The sequence below is a fragment of the Ixodes scapularis genome, unplaced genomic scaffold, assembly GCF_016920785.2.
Source record: "Ixodes scapularis isolate PalLabHiFi unplaced genomic scaffold, ASM1692078v2 PGA_scaffold1__304_contigs__length_218370807, whole genome shotgun sequence".
Lineage (NCBI taxonomy): Eukaryota > Metazoa > Arthropoda > Arachnida > Ixodida > Ixodidae > Ixodes > Ixodes scapularis.
The window spans coordinates 56,441,395-56,459,335 of record NW_024609846.1 but is presented as its reverse complement, the minus strand read 5'-3'; the positions used below and the strand labels follow the sequence as shown (position 1 = coordinate 56,459,335).

At 45.0% G+C, this 17,941-nt stretch overlaps 2 pseudogenes; both read left to right on the top strand.

Moving 5' to 3' along the window:
• The first annotated feature begins 8,988 nt into the window (after positions 1-8,988).
• LOC120837525 lies at positions 8,989-10,478 on the top strand (annotated as a pseudogene).
• A 3,579-nt stretch (positions 10,479-14,057) lies between these two features.
• On the top strand, positions 14,058-15,268 carry LOC115325863 (annotated as a pseudogene).
• The last annotated feature ends 2,673 nt before the right edge of the window (positions 15,269-17,941 follow it).

Genomic DNA, 17,941 nt, shown 5'->3' with positions numbered 1-17,941 from the left:
CCGCGTGGCCGCGTCGATGAAAGAGAGAGAAAGAGAAATGTCGTCTATACGTACGAGCAAAAAAAAAAAAAAAAAAAGTTTCGACGAAATGTAGTAATATGATGGCTGAGTAGTAAGCTCTGTCGAGCATCGAATGTCGAAGAAACGATCTGCCGATGAAACATCGCAGTGTCAATGAAACAATCTGTCTATGAAACCTTGCTCGACTAACTGATTGCCCATTATAAAACTGCGCGTCAAGAATGATGCGGCTTGCCACATGAAAAGTGGCGCGCCCTACATGATCGAGAGCGCGACAAAGAACCACATGGGGACGGCCCCAAACCCCCAAACCAAACCAAGCAAAGTCATGCCAAAGTCAAACCAGTCCAAACGAAATCAATTCAAGGACGGCTGCATGTATCAAGATAATAAATGCCGACAGTATTTCATAAAGGCCGAGATGACTGAAAAACAATGCCGGCCGATGATTCTCCCTAAATCGCAGCCTACTCCGGCAAGCACGGTCGATCAACAAAAAGCAGAAGCAACTCGAGTGAGAAGAAAATTCGGCCACCGCGGCCTAAGTTCATAGAATAGCATACGACTGACAGACACCACTGTCAACAGGGATTATGGTGAGATTTCACACCGTTGTCACGTGAAACCACCCTACCTAATATAACCGTTCTCTCCCCCTCCCCCGCCCCCCTCAAAAAAAAAAAAAATGGGTCGTTGCATATGTTTACTATATATACATTCTGCATAAACTTCCGTAGAAGTACCTGTGGGTGGCACAAAAAAAGAAACGGGGGTTATATATGTAGTAATTGTTTATCTGTGTACAAATGAGCGAGGTATGCACAGCGAGGCGATGTTCTAATTACTGCGACGTTGTCTGTGTAACCTGTCGGAAGGCGCGTTTGTGTTTTTCCGCCGCCCTTGTCAGCCGGCGAAAGTTAAACGCACCCACTTTCGTCAGCTTGCATTTAGTTTCTTTCGTAATTCATCCAGGTTTACGAAATTTGGTAGAAATGTGCGGAGCATAAACATTAACATAGTACATTTCTTTCAAATTGGATTAGTGGCTCAGAAGTTCACTGTATTGGGGTAGTTTCGCCGCCGCACGACTCACTCGAAGACAAACCAACGGCTTGAGAGAAACAAAAGAAAAGCACAATGAAAGCAACCGGCAAGCGTGATGATCTGTGAGTGTGACGAGCGTGAAGACCTGTGTGAGGACCGTGAGGACCTGTATGAGTGTGAGGACCGCGAGGACCTGCGAGTGTGAGGACCGTGAGGAGCTGTGAGTGTGAGGACCGTGAGGACTTGTGAGTGTGATGAGCATGATGACCTGTGAGTGTGAGGACCGTGAGGAGCTGTGAGTGTGAGGACCACGAGGACCTGTGAGTGTGATGAGCAGGATGACCTGTGAGTGTGAGGACCGTGAGGAGCTGTGAATGTGAGTGCCGTGAGGACCGTGATGACCTGTGAGTATGGGGACCGTGAGGATCTGTGAGTGTGATGACCTGTGAGTGTGAGGACCGTGAGAATCTGTGAGTGTGATGACCTGTGAGTCTGATGATTCGTGATGACCTGTGAGCGTGATGACCTGTGAGCGTGATGACCGTGATGATCTGTGAGCGTGACAACCGTGATGATGACGGCGAGTGAGTTTTGGTTTTGCGTTGAACCGTGAGGGTGAGTCCGGGTGATGATCCTATTTTGAATAAATCGTGATCGTGAGTGGGCGTGAGTTCTGATTGAAGAAAAAATGGTGATCGTGAGTTTGAGTGAGGACAGCTTAAAATGCCGACCTATGTTCATAGATCCTCGAGCTGAAACATGGAATTGCTGGGATCGATCCGGCTCGAGGGAAAAAATTGCCCCATCTGAAGCAGGCCTTACTTATCTACTCCTGGCTGTCTTCAAGCACCTGCAGGAAGTTTCTACGCATTTTTAACACCCTTGGATCATTGAATAGAATGCACTGCATCGTGCAACGATAAGGCAAAATATTTGTGAGCATCTGGCTTTTTCTGGCATGCAACACTCATACTTGTGTAAGCAGAATGGGACTCGCGCTCAGGTCTTGGAATATCAAACATATAGGAGAGAATTTTTAAGACCCCACGGGGGGGCAGCAATCTCGCACATGATTTGCTTAGCGTGTGTTGGAGCATAGGTCCAATTGAACATTTTCAAGACCCTGATTAGACGGCCAGGGCACCTGTCAAGCTCTCTTACCCCTGGGCGAGCAGGAAATCTTCAAGGTTGAAGCGGGCTCGTGCGTGACTCTTTGAAGTTCATCTTCCGAGGTGCGCCGTGTAACCTGTCGTGCCCGACAGGTACTTTGTTCAACGCCTACCCCCCCCAAAGGTAGCTGCCATCCTAACCCACCACTTCACTCTACCACCACCCGCCACCCTCCCTCCCTGATGCTCCCCATCGAGCTTGGGGGGTGAAGTGGAACCAGTAAACGTTTTGTTGCAAGTTGAAAGCTTGTGTTGTCTGTTTGTCTTCCATGTCCCTCTTTCGTTATTGTAAATTAGACCCACACGCTCAACCGTCTACCTTGTACTTCAGTGAGCTTTATGTAATATGCTGTCCTGCAGGTAAGCAACTGAATCACCCGGAGTTTGACCCATCCTCATTCTCAGGCACTTAGCCAGGATTTTGTTTCGGGGGGGGGTGGGGGGGGCCCGCCCATGACAAAATGCTGTATGAGGGGGAGGGGGGAGAGGAGGTACCAGCAAAATGGAAGATTTCGGGGGGGCCCGGTCCCCATGGGCCCCCCCCTGGCTATGTGCCTGCTCAATCTTCCGTGCCGCCATCTTCCTGTCAAAAATTAGTCTTTTCGCCTGCACCTCCGGTTTGTGGGAATCTGCTTTACTCCCACTAGTTTCATCTGCCACGCACCACAATCTGCAGGACTACCTCGTCAAGATTGGTTCTTGGGCACAGGGGTGGAACTCATGAAATGTACTTGGGAGCAGCCACGGGAGCAGCTGAAACAGCTGTTTTGGAGCAGGTTGGGAGCAGCTAAAACTACATTCTGGAGCAGGCTAGGAGCAGCTCAGATCAGTTTGCATTGCACTTCAGCTTGTATCTTAGACAAGCACGAAAGCAATTTCAATTGTGCTTAGCAGCAGAGATGAACACGAGCGGTTAGGGACCTAGGTAGATGGGATAACAGTGCAACAGATGCGAAAACGTGAAACATTGTGAGCCTTAATGAGAATCAAAAAGCAAGTAGCCTATATGTTTCTGAAGATAGTGTCCCTGATATTTTCTGAGTGGCTTTCAGCTGCTCAAAATGCAAACCAGCTCTGCTTATCGCACAACCCACACATGCTCGACATAGTAATTATATGTGCGAACCACGTGACGTGCGTAAGCAACGGACGTGCAGTTGCACGGAGGAACAGGGCAACAAATTTCGAGTTTATCCTATTGTGCAACTCGATATCGAAGCAGCAGACTACGATTAGCGAAGTTATTGTATTTGAAGCGATAAGCAGGAGCAAGCTTAAAGTACGCCGAGCAGATAAGTAGAGCTGCTGACCGGCAAGGTTTCGGATCGGACCGCGTTTCAGTTCTATCAAATCACGATTTATCTTGCAAGAATGCGGTTCCAACTCCTAACGATGAAGCACTAAAAGGAATATTTTGCTCATTTGCTTTTGACTGGATGACGTCCGGACCCCGGGCCGCAGAGCCTCATGCAATCTGACGCTTAACGACTCGACCTTACCTCGGCCTACTTGCCCTACCGCTTATGGTTGAAGAGTAACAATCCAGTCGCAGGTGGTGTAGCGCTTAGAATCCGAGTTTTTTCGCGCGCTTCCGACTCGGGATAGACAAGGGGAATACACAGAACAAGGGATTGCAAGGCCGACCAGGCTAAACGCCCTCATTGTTGACAATCGAGTCGATAAAAACCGAAACCAAGACAAAATAAAACGTTTTTTTGGCGCACGTTTTGCGATTTGGCGCATAATGGCGCGAGGTATTGGCTGTGGCGCAGTTTCCGCAACATGGCGCAGGATGGCGCAGACACATGCGTCTGGCGCAAAATGGCGCAAATGGCGCAAATGGCGCAGCCGTTCCACCCCTGTGGGCATTACAAAACTTTCTGTGCCTGAGCCCTGCTAAAAGCTCTGTGTTGCGTTTTAGCAGTTCGCGTAGGGTGGAGGCCCCCCATACAGTCTCCACAGTGTCCCGCTGGCCGTGAATGACAGGCTAACCATACTCGGTGTCACCTTCAGGAGAACACTTGACTTCTTTGCCCACGTCGCTGGTGTTGTTGCTAAGGCTCGCCGCACTATGGGTTTTGTCTCCCGCGTGTCCAAGCCATATGGCCCTTTGACTTTTCTCACATTGTACACATCGATATTGTTGCCTATGCTGGAATAGTGCAGTGCGGTGTGGTCTCCATCACAGCAGCACCTTGCTACTCGCATTGAGAGTGTCCAAAGAAGAGAAACCAGAACTTTATGTGCACACGCTATAGGTGCTGCCGACACACATTACGAAACACGAGTGAACATAGCGGGTTGGCAATCCCTTGAACAGAGACGAAGCATTGCCCGTATGCATCTGTTGTGTCGTGTGCTGGACGGCTCACTGTCTGGCACATACCTGTCCACAGCCTTACGTGTGAACAGGGGCACCGGCCAGCCTGAGCCGCTGCACACTTGGACTAAGAGGCACGGCCTGTCACCGCTCCCCACGGCCATCGGGGAACTCCTCTCTGTTCTGCTGAAGGACCGTTAGCCTCTCCCGCAGAGCAGGGAGGAGTCCCTGGACTTGTGCAAAAGGTATGGTAAACTGATGTCCGTGGGGGGAAGGGCGTAACTATCCACGTTGGCCCTGCTGCGAGCGTTGGCGGGGCCGAAACCGTTTTTATTGAAGGTCGCGGGCGTGCAAATTTTGTAAACTCTGCGTGCACATGTGTGCGTGTGTGTGTGTGTGTGTGTGTGTGTGTGTGTGCCTGCGCATGTGTGTGTGCGTGTGTGGGCGTGCGCGTGTGTGCGTGCGTGGGCGCACGCACACTTTCTCTTTTTTTGCTTTAGAATGGCACAGGGTTGTTACCCGTTTTAGTATGAGCATCTTTCTGTTTTGAGTGTTTGTATCTATTTTCCTCTCCCACATCCCTTTCCCCACTCGGCGGCGGACTAGCAGGCGCACTTGCGTAAGGGTCTCAACCTTTCTGCCTAATTTTGCATGCTGGAGAGTGGGTATCGCAATCTGTGCAAATAAAAATTATTATTGTTATTATTATTATTATTATTATATGACATAGCATAAAAACGTAATATGAAACTAAAGTATACCGATTTAAATATCTATTATCAGAATGTATGTGGTCTGCACACAAAATCTAAGCAGATCTTTGAAAATTTAATTTGCTCAAACTCAACTCTTCTGGTTCTTACCGAGACGTGGTTATGTCCAGACATCTCCTCCTCCGATTACTTCCCGCCAAGTTTCAGGGTTTTTCGCAGTGACAGGCAGTCTACTGAAGAGAAGCAGGGTGGAGGTGTATTGGTCGCATTTGATCAGTCCTACGATTGCGTTAAGCGGACGGGCCTTGAGACTTATTTCGAGTCAGTTTGGGTTGAGGTGCGCAGTCCGAAAGACAATATACTTTTGGGAGCATTTTATTTTCCCCCACATATGTCACCGGAAACATTCCATGACTGCCTTCAGGAGATTGAAAGAACCGTAACCGCATCTGACTCAGCTAATGTTTTGATCTTAGGCGATTTTAACGCACCATCTATTTGTTGGAAAACATGGAAGGTCACATCGAATAATTTTTATATCACTACAAAATGTGACTCGTTGGTAAATTTTTCATCGTTCTTAGGTCTGACACAACGAAACTCCACACCCAACTGGCAAGGGAAGTTCCTCGACCTGTGTCTAACGACCTCAGAGACTGTCAGTGTCGACAAAAGTAAAGTTCCTCTCGTTCCAGAGGATAAATATCATCCAGCGCTTGATATAAAAATGACTATTCAAACACCAGTGCTGCGCCAAATGCCAAGTGGCCAAAACGTCGAGAAATCCTTTCACTACGCAGCTGGCGATTACGTAGGCCTGTATGGATATTTTTCTGACTTTAACCGGAGTTCCATTCTGGAGTCTCCAAACGTGAATGATCAAGTAAATCAACTGACCGCTGTGGTACAGGAGGGAATGAAAAAGTTCATCCCATTGAGAAAAAAACGTACGCTCTGGGTTTCCCTATTGGTTTTCTCCTGAACTCCGTACGGCTTTGAAGAGAAAGTCGTTTTTGCATAGAAAATTTAAGAAAACAGGCCGTCCTGAATTCGAGTCTAAATTTCAGGAGGTGAGAAGTCGTTGCAGGGCATTGCTTAAGCGTGATAAGCAGGCAGATGCCGAAGCAGTAGAGTCAGATCTACAGCGAAACCCTTAAAGATTTTGGAGAGGAGTTAAATCGCGCAGGGGCGATCGCGCAGGAGAAAATGCTATTGTCATAGAAGGGAACGGAAGCTCTACAACTGATGTATGTAATGTTTTCGCTGGTGTCTTTGGTTCGGTTTACACTGTTGATACTGGCGCACTTCCTAATGAGACCCTTCCATGCACAAACACTTTATCAGTTAGTAATATTGCGATAGACGAGGTTACTGTAGAAACTTGTATAAAAGCAATGCGTCCGACGCTATCTGCCGGTCATGACGGCATCCCCCAGGCTATACTCAAGTCTTACGGCTGCATTTTAACACCAGTCCTTTGCGCTACCTTTATTAATTGTCTGAAGTCGGGCATTTTCCCGAGTATTTGGAAAATTGCTGTTGTGGTCCCGATTTTTAAGGCGGGCAAGCGGACTGACGCTTCTAACTACAGACCTATTTCTTTACTCTGCTCGTTTTCTAAGCTCTTTGAGAAGGTCATCCACAGGTCTCTGTCTTTTTCACTTCAAAGCACGATAAGTACCAACCAGCACGGTTTTTTCGCTGGTCGTTCAACGACGACAAATCTTGTGGCATTCGCGACTGCTGCGTCTAAGGTTGTGTGCGACAGAGGTCAACTTGACGTTATATACTTTGATTGTAGCAAGGCCTTCGACATTGTAAACCACAGTATACTTTTATCTAAGCTCTCTGCAGTTGGTCTTTGCGGTCCGATATACTGTCTTCTGGAGGACTACCTAAGGGAAAGGGTTTGTTATGTGCGTGCGAACGGGTCTTGCTCCTCCACGTATAACGCAACTTCGGGTGTACCACAGGGTTCCGTACTGGGCCCGTTGCTATTTTCTGTTTTTGTGAATGACGTCGCAAGCGCCATCACCACGTCTTCTTTCTTGCTATATGCAGACGATATAAAAATATTTAGAGAAATAGGCGGCGAACCTGACTGCATGGATTTACAGTCTGATATAACCTCGTTTGTTGGCTGGTGCTCATGTAATCACCTGAAGATCAACCAGTCCAAAACAAAAGTCATGACCTACTCTAGAAAAACTGCCACAGTACCATTTAACTACACAATTAACACTAATCAACTATCCCGCGTTGGCGAAATCAGAGATCTTGGTGTTGTATTTGACTCTGCTTTGCGTTTCCAGGGTCACATTATGCATATTGTGAAGTCTGCGCTGCGCACCCTGGGTCTTGTGTGTCGTGTATCACGAGAATTTCGTGACCCTAAAACATTTTTAACCTTCCCTGTGTCGTTCTCACCTTGAGTATGCATCTGTTGTGTGGGGTGGGACGTGCCACTCTAATCTATTGAGGGTTTCTCGGGTACAAGCGAAATTCGTATCTATTTTTAAACACCGTTTCAACTTTGCAAAAGCAGTTGATGACGTGCATAGTTCACCCATTCGACTGCAAGACTTGCAGGGACGCCGAAACACTGCGGAGCTGCTTTCTTTATAAATGTATACATGGTCAAATAGATAGCTCCGACATCCTGCATCAGGTTTCTCTGCACGTACCGCGAGTGACGACAAGAAAAACGTCAACCTTCTGTCTGTCATCTAGAGTTAATACACTTGATCCAGTATCTCGTGCGGAACTCCTTTATAATAACTCTTCTCTTAATCTCTATATATTTCTTGACAACTTTTCCGATTTTGTTAAATCTGTGCGGAAGCTCTTTTGTGACTTTTGATGAACTTCTTGAATCAACTGCCGGGTTTCCATATGTATTTCTACGACTTGTTGATTTCTTGTTTCTATTTGTACGGAGCTGTATGTGTAGTGTTCAGACGTTCGCGTCTGTTTGCGTCCAAGTGAAGCATCCATATGTATTGGAACAATTTTTTTCATGTCTTCATTTCTCTGTGCAATTTTTGTGCACTTTTTTGTTTTGTTTTTCTGTACAATTTTGTGTACACACTTCTCGCGTCTTCTTTTTTTGTAGAATTTTATGTAAAACTGTCTTCCGTGGTTTTTTTTTTTTTTTTTTTTTTTCCTTTTTGTGTGTGTGTGTGTGTGTCTTTCTTCTTTTTTTACGTGCGCCAGCGCCAAAACCGCAAGGTTGTTCCTGGGCACAAATAAAAACTATTCTTGATTCTTGATTATTATTATTATTTATTGCATCACAGTGTAGTTATTGAACCTATGTGTATGCTTTTTTTTTCATCATATTTTATTTCACTCGAGAGTAGATACTGGATGAGGAGCTTGATACTGTTTGTGTGTGCCTCGATTTGAAGAAATATCTACACAAATAAATTATTATTATTATTATTATTATTATTATTACACTTGTTGTCCTTCGGTCTTGTGTTCCGTCTCTACTGTTACTGCCTCGTTTTTATTTCATTGAACTAATTACTCGTGCACTGCCTAGTATTATGCTAGAAATGTATCTTATTTTCTGCGGAGATGTGTATAGTGTGTTTTTTTTTTTGTTTTTTTTTTATCCACCAGTGTACCAGCACCAAGACCTCAGGGTTGTTCCTGCGCACTGTATAATAAAGATTGATTGATTGATTGATTGAATATTATTATTATTACAACACGGCCCATGAATCCGTTCACTGTTTTCTCGTTTCGAACCATCAAGTTGGTCTTCCAGTTACAGAGTTATACAAATAACAAGGAAGATCTCACGGGAAGTCCTTGTGATGAGGACTGTGCTACGTCCTCTGATGACTGGGTGCTTCGGCACGAGCTTTAACACACATTCTACCTTCGTTAATATTTCAGGAATCTTTAGACCACCTTCTGGAGACATCGTGGAGACACGTGCTCCAAGGCATCTTCGCACGTTCTGCCTGCCGTCGCAAGGCAGGCCTGGATCCCCCCATCAATCTGTCCGATACAGAGCTGTCGGCAGATGCCACTGCCCTTCTGTCAAAAGACCCCAAGAAGATGGGTGCAGCCTGAGGTGGCTTCTGAAAAAGTTCAAGGAGCTCAATTCCTCATGGACAGAGACGAAGTACATAATGGCAGACAAAGACTTGCCGGAGAGAGTCATACCTAAAAAGAATGTTCCCCAGGCAGACATTTGGATCTGTGTTTCACACTCAAAAGACATTTTGACGTGGAACCACCTGTACAAAGTTGGGCATAACAGCTCTACAACGCGACCATGCCTACAGCTTCTTCAGAGGATGGTGCATGCAAGATCGGACGAAGAGTTCACGAAGGTTGAAGATCAACTTGATGCCACGGCACCAGCACCAGTACTGCAATACTATGACAAGAACTGGTACATTACTAAGAATGAGTGGTAGCGAGGACCGCAGTTCTCAGTTGGAAATTTTAACAACACGAGTTACACGACAAACAACCATCTAAAGCATCAATGCAAAACTGAAGAGTGCCGTTCCTCTCTACTGCACTCTTGAGCAGCTTGTACCAGCCTTATTGAGCATACTGGCCACAATGCAACCAGAGTGAGACCACCTGGCTGCAGATTCAGTGTACAAGCATTCAGCACAGCTGGAAACCGAGGAGCACTTCCAGCAATATCAGCGACGTCTGACTGCTGATGCTTTTCCATTTGTCAAGAAGCAAGAACAGCTCTCCAAGTCTCTTGTTGTGAGGGAAGACAGCCAAGGCCAGTACCGATGCCAGTCAGGCTCTAGGGAAACTGTCGCCACAATGACTAGCTGCTCTTGCTGCTTTAGGCTGTCAATGATGTTGCCCTGTCAACACATCCTGGCAGTGCAAAAGTCCAAGGGCTGCAGCCTCTGTGAAGAAGAGCTCTACACTCAGAGGTGGAGTAGGAAATACCATCACTGCAAACAGCAGTTGTTCAACCAAGAGGAGCCCTGCACAGAATTTTTGGGTGTGTCTGTGATGCTAGTTATTAAAAAGCCCCAACCACAGATGCAGCAACAGAAGTACAAAGTTGTGTTCCCACTGGTACCTAGCAGAGTTGGATTCAGAAGAAACCAACGACAGATTTCTACAGCGCCTCCAAACCTTGAAGACAATAATCAAAGAATGGGAAGATGGCCACTCTGTCGAGATTGTGCAGCAAAACTGCCATGGATGACAGAGGAGTGATGAAGTAGATTTTCAAGTGCTGGAATGCTGTCGGCGCTGACCCTCACCCATGAGATGACCGGTGGGTGCACCCCCCACAACTGCCTTGGATCATCCAGAGGGCATTCTGTTTGTGGTCCAGGAGAGACAGTTCAGGATCAAGTCCAGTAAAGATGACGGCACACCAGCTACTTTAAGATATGCTTCCTGACTATGTATTGCCAGCAGTTTCTAGAGAAGCAACAGCAGTGGCACCTCCAGCTCACCCAAACTCTATGGTTGCAGTTATTGTGCTCGAAAGTCCTTAGGTAGCAACAACAGATCAGCTTGGTCTTCAGGGCATTCAAATGCCAAGAAAGATAAAGCCTCGAGATCGCCTAGCAGGCTTCACTGTCACGGTCATCAGACACTCTCGAAAGAAGCGGATTCTGAAAGCCTTCTCAGGTCTGGAAGGAAGAGAAAAGCAAGGAAGGGTCCTGGCGTGGTTGGGAGGTGATCGAGGTGCCAGATGTGCCTTGGACAGAGGAATTCGATTGGCTGAGTAAGATTGCACATTAGAGCCTATTTGAATACACAAATTAGCATTCATTAACTCGGCGACCGAGGTAATAATGCTTGCCCATTAAAAATCAAATTTAAAACTCAAATATTTTTTTGTGGGTAAACACAGCTCCGAACTCTTCTGCCCTCTTATGCACATCCAGAAAATATATGTCCTGTTGCAGACAAAGAGAAGGTGGAAATTATTCCATCTAGGCTCCCAGAGGCCATCTGGGCTCTGTGTCGACTCTGTGAAGGGATTTTCGCCACCGATGGCTGGTGTGCTGTTTGTCATGTCCTTGAAGTGCGAAAGAGACACTATGAAGTGGCAATGCAATGCATGCAAGGACCTGTTAGCTGATGCACCATCAGTTGTCTGTGAGGCATGTGTATGGTGATATCAGTGGCACACCCAAGGGGGTGTGTTTCAGGGTCATAACCTCCCCTCCTCTCTCCCCCCCCCCAGCCCCGTGAGAAATTTTTTTTTTGTTTCCGTATTTTGACGATTTTTCTTAAATAATGTCCGCAACAAGGACCTTTCAGGGCAAATGAATTAATCGCTCCTCCCCTCCTCCTCTCACCTTCCCCCCCTCGCCGCTGCACTGGTGATGTGCACGGCGCAATAGAGTTTTGGCACGAGCGAGTCATTTCCGTAATATACAATCTTACTTGACAGATGACACACTATTAGCAAAATTACCTATATGGTGAAAAGTGCTCATCTGATGCACCAACCTACGTGTCACAACGTTGCATCCCTCGATACACTGTCCGAGCAAAATGCAAAAGCCGCCGATGATTGATTCACACTAACCATGTCGCGGTGTGTGCAGTCTCCTGCAGTGACGCACCCATCGGGGAGGAGGTTTGAGGGTCCTAACCCCCCCCCCCCCCCAGAGTTCTGTAGCGGTCAATTGGAAACCCCCCCCCCCCCATTGCATTAAAGATAATGTACACGGCGTGACAGAGTTAGTACGAAGGAGTCAGCTCTGGATTTTCTTATCATACATTGACAAATTACACTATTTTCACAATTACTTATATGGTAAAATGGGATCATCTCAGGACCCAACCTAGATGTTAAAATTTTGCGTCTCTCAACACGCTGTTGGAGCAAAATGTAAAAACCGCCGGTGTCACAGTGTGTACATTTGTATATTTTATTTTCCTTCGATTTCTCTTTCTACTGTAGGAGATTTAAAATCATTATTAATTCTATGTTCGGACATGTTTCATATTTAAAGAAATAAACTCCCCAAAGACAAAGCGGGACGCTGGGTTCCAGCGGTTAACCACTGCGTCGTTTTTGAATCACGTTCTGTTCCCAATAGTTAGAGAAAAAGCCTCAATACTCTAGGTTAATTAATGCTTTCTCACTTTTGTGTAGTGTAGGTAGTCTGGAATGTTGTATAAAAAAAGCTGAGATATGCCTTACACATAAAATTTCAGATTTGTTTCCAAAAAGGTTTTACAGAAGGATTCCACATGATTTGATTGCAATTGCATGGGCTGGTGCGCTATCATATTTCGAACCATCTAGGATCGAGTTACACATTTATTGTGTATTTTTGCGAGAAATGTTTTTGAAGGTGATAGTACAGTTCAGCACGCTGGTAAAAGCGCTTTTCTTTTTCTTAGGTTTCGAGACAAAATAAAAATAAATTAACAGATATTATGACCCATGTTCATGCTCATGCATCGTGCTGTGTGATATTTCATTTCTTCTTTTGTCTCAAAGATTCAGACGATGCCACCTCGATTAATGACCAAGTCACGGTCAGCTCCACGGAAAGGCGAGGCGGCAAGGGAAGTTTCCTTTCGAGGGGACAAAAAGGAATGTATGACTCCCAGCATCGAGAAGTCGATCATTCAGCAGACGCCATCATCTCACTGGATTACTCTGAGCGATCCGTCTTTGCCCAGCATCTTCCAGTTTCTGCAGTGGCTCACCCAAATTACTTGGAGATCTACATTAAAGTCAGTAAGTGTGACTAGATTTTTTTTTTTTTTTTTTTAATCCTTCTCATTCTGTTTTTTATGTACATAACATTCAAAATTGTATGCTGCATTTAATTAATCAAATGTCCTGAAAGTTGAAATAAACAATGTTAAGTTCGGGATTGATTAATTTCAACTTTTAGTGAATATTAGAAATGACCTCGCTTTTTGGATGTCTTTCTTGCTTGGTTTTTCTTTCTTGTTCAAGTTATGTCAGAGTTTCTATGTTTCAAGTTTTTAAAAAAACGTGACCACACAAGTCAAAGTAAAGTCGCGATGTGTTCAGTCGCAACGAGCACTCTTTTTTTTTATTTCTTTTCTTCGACTCTGTGGACTTTATCACTTTTATGTGAGTTGACTAACAAGAAAGGCGAAGCCGTAATCGTTTTATGACTCTTCCTTGAGACTATTTAAGCGAATGTGGTTTGCATATTTTACTTAATCGGATTGCCGGAACTTCTTATTTCTTAGATTTACGTGTATTTACTCAGACTAGTGCTGAGAGCCACTCTATATGTTTGTTAAGATTGGCACACTAAATAAAACGACGAGCCACAATAATCACATTACACAAATGTCAAGTAATCAAATAATCTAATGAGTACATTTCAAGTGGAAGTGGTTGTAGTCATAAATGTTGTTTTCGTAACTCGCACATAATATAATGGATTTAGGACAGGTTCCATGCCACGGGTTGGCCACGTTTTTTCCTGCCGTTGTCCTGTGACTGGTCCCTATGCGTTGCTGCTGTTGTTCGGATGGCGTGCACACAGGTCGGGCCTTATCTGCACGGCAGGTAACTTCGTTCCACTGGTGCAATGCTGAACAATGAAGTTTTACAGACAATACATTCCTCATGGTGAAGCTCGCTTGACACGTGCGCAAGCAGTAGTTCTTGTTCGTTCGCTTGGTGAAATGAGCTCGTGTAAACCTAGCCGTTTTCCTCTGCCTGCAACAGTCTGTGATGGTTAATCAGAATAGCTGATTTAAGCCCGAAAGTATAGTTACAAGGCTGAACCCTACTTATAAATGTTCTTCCTATTTTGTGTAGGTTACGGACGTAAAGAAAAAAGTGCTGCCAACAAGTTTCTGGACGCCAAGCCCCACCTTCCCTTTCAAGCCAACGGGAAAAGGAACCTCAAGTTTCAGTATAAGTGACTGCATCGATGGAACTGGCTTGTCTACTCCAACGCGAAGAATGGCACCTTTTATAAGTACTGAATCCTTTGTGCTTCATCTGGGGTGGGCCAGAGAAGATTGCCCGCTGGCAAACTTGTGCTGTCGAAATTCCACAAATGGAAGAATGCAGGTGACGATTTTATGGACCATAAAACAAAAACATTCTATAAAAACAGCGTCCTTGATACCGGCCAGTTTCTGGAGATATCAGAGGGGAGAAAGAATCCTATTGAACAGGACACTGACTCTGGGTTAAAGGAGCAAATAGCTAAAAACAGGAAATGCCTGACCCTTGTCATCACAAAGGTAGACTGGTGTGAAAGACAAGGAGATGCTCTGCGTGGCTATAGACACACGGGAAAATGAATCTATCCAATGAGCTGGGAGAAAACAAAGAGAATTTCAAGGTGCTTCTAAGGTTGTGTGTGTCTAATGGCAATGAGCCTTTCAAAAAGCATTTAGAAAGATGCAGTGCTAATGCGACCTACAGCAGCTGAAGGACCCAAAACGAGATTATGTCGGCATGCAATAGCATTGTTTTGCAAACGCTTGTCTCAAAGGTGAATGCTGCAAAGTGCTTTGCAGTCATGGCTGATGAGACAATGGACATTGGGGGTGTGAAACAGCTCTTGCTGTGTGCATGCTATATGGACATGGAGCAGATCATTATAAAAGATGAGTTCCTGTCCTCCTGTCCAGCGGTCGGGTGTATATTGGTCAGACTGGGCAGTGTGTAAACGTAAGGGCAAGGGAACATTCGCTTTCTTTGCATTCTTCGGCCTCAGAGAACTTAGCGGTCCATTCTGATAGGTGTGGCAGCTCGCCGTCAGATATTGTCTCGACACAAAAACAAGATGCGAGGGAAATAGACGAAGCGTATTTTATGGCGTCTATTGGAGCTGACACTGTGTGAGCGCTCCTTCCGTTGCTCTTGCAGATGACAAGGTAGATTTCGTTAAAAAGGTGTGGCACGTTTGTGTGACAGCGTGTGTGCGTGGCTGATGCCGATCGTTATCGGTTTGCTTTGTGTGTTCTCGTTCCTTTCTCCCTTCTGAGCTTATTTCTTTTTTTGCCGAGCAATAAACTTCCAGTTGTAAGTCAGTGCCTTGTCTGTGTGTTTCTTCGTCCTAGTCCTACGTCTTTTTTGCGCTGTTCCCACCAAACAGTATGTACCACCAACTAGCCCAACTACATGCCTTAATGGAGTTCCTGCAGTTTGTTCCTGTGACTGACATGACAGGGAAAGGTCTCGCCAGCACGACAGTGAAAAGTTTGAACGACACTGGTGTTGCAATGAAGTACTTGACAGCTCAAGCGTATGACGGTGCGGCCTCAATGAGTGGGGCTCACAATGGCATTCAGGCACTCATCCAACAACAGTTTCCTAATGCTATTTATGTTCACTGTGGATCACGCAGCTTTAACTTGAGCCTGTCCAGTGCATGTTCTCTACCTCAGATTAGAAACTGCATGGTAACAATAGCTAAAGTCTGCGAGTTCTTTCACACTCCAAAACGTCAAGCTGCTCTCAGCGACCAGATTGAAAAGCTGGCACTCAAGCCTCGCGTAACGCGATCAAAGTCGCTTTGTCCAGCCCGAAGGGTTCAGAGGCATGACGCTCTCAATGTTTTTGTAGAACTCCTAGAACCTGTTTTGGTAACCCTTCACGATATCGCCACTAACTGGAATGATCATCAAATATTCAACTCCTACTGAGTGTACTACAGAGGAGCAAACTTTTTCTCTTTTTTCGTGGCAGAGAAGGTTCTTAGTTTCAGCTTACCTCTGAGCAAGTACCTGCAAATGATAAACCTTAATCTTTCATCCGCTGTTGAGTTGGCTGAGGATGTTTTGGGAAATCTGCAAAGTCTATGGTGCAAAGCTCACGAAGAATTTCAAAAGCTTTTAGAGCACAATTCTTCAAACTGTGCAAATCTTGGCTTAAGCATAGAAGTGCCGAGGGTCGTTGGTCTGCAAACAATGTGCTGAAATGTGGAGTCTGTGAATCAAGATGAGTACTTCTGTCATTGCATATTTATTCCATTCCTCAAAGCTTTTGCAGAGCAAATGGACAAATGATTTGTGAAGCACAGGAGCATTCTTGCTTAATTTCAAGTGCATCTTCCTTTGTCGTCAAGCCCACTACCGAATTCCAATGATGAGGGCGCAGACACCTCTTGTGTGAGCGCTACCATACCAATATTGCATACGGAAACTTCTTGGTTGTCGGAGAGCTACACCTCTGGTATAAGAGGCTCCGAAGGCTACGCAAATATCCCACAAGTCCACTAGAGGCACTTAAAACATGTCCGTCTTTCTTGTTTCCCGTAATACAAAAGCTGCTTCAAATTATGGCTACTCTTCCAGTAATGACACTGACAAGCGAGAGGTCTTTTTCAAGAGTCTTTTTCAACTCTGAGACGCCTAAAACCTACCTCTGCAATACGACTGGGGTGCTAAGATTAAACAAACTGGCATTGCTAAATGTTCACCGTGCGGTTTCCGTATCTGCAAATGAGATTCTCGACGAACAAGCAACAAAACCACGGCGGTTGGACTTCAAGCTGTGGTAGCACCTGAAGTCCAACGGCTTCTTCTTAAACCGTAATTTTGTTCTTTTTTTCGATAACGATGAACTGTTTTTGATTACTTTATGGAGTCATGGTGATAGTTTCAGGGTTCTACAGGAGAAGAAATCGGGGTAGCAATTGATAGGTGGTGCAAGCTAATGCCCGTAAAAAACGGTAACCCAGTATCTTTTTCTCTAGAGTGGCAGGGAATGCACATGCTAAAGGCAAGAGGGGCTTTCCTTGTCATTCTCCAGCATGTGAGGTTAGTATATTTTAGCTATTAGAATTTAAAGCATCTGCCAGCCCAAGTTACCACTCGATTGATATTGTCCACCGTATTCATACATCAGCCCAAACAGAATAATAGTGTGTAAGACAAAAATATATCGACCGGAAATTAGCACATTATTAAAATAGCTCTAGAAGGTGGGCACAAGACGAGGAAAAATACATGACAAGTGCTAACTTGTAACTAAGTATTTTATTTAAATTCCAGGATCGCTACCAGGTCTCTACAACACAAGCACATATCTTTTCATAAAAAGTGTCACAACGCCAAAACGCAAAGGCATAGCAGCAGGAAAGTTGCCTCCATAGATAAACACTGTATCATGCAAAAAACAAACTGCATACATTTTCGAAGCAGTAATCTCTACAATTTTCTACAATATATATATTAAAATATATATATTTCAGTATGATGTACCACCCTACAACAATCCCGAATGGGATTAGTAGTATTGGAAATAAATAAATAAATAAAATTCATGTTGGCATCTGTCCTGTGCCTTTCTTCGTCTTGTGTCTCATCCTTGTGCACTATTATAATACCATGTTCAACAACCAACTAGCTCAGCAATCCCCCCCTTTCACGGAAATTTGTGAAGTGCGTGGGGTATGTGGAGATGGGTATGAGACGGCTGAGAACTTTGATACTTCATTGTAAAGGGCCTCACTTTTCAGTTTTCAATGAATTGACTGATTTAGTGAACGTGCTGGGGTGGAAAAACAGCCAAGAAAAAGAAAAACACGAGGCTTAAGCAAACTTACTTTGATAAGCCTGAATGGTGGTCATGTCGAAGTAGTTTTCCTGGAGACATAACTCAAAGTGTGATAATTATTCTGTTTTTTTCCTGGGCGATTCGTAGAGAGGGCATTGTGATTTTTTTTTCTTACTCTTTGTCGTGAATAAATTCT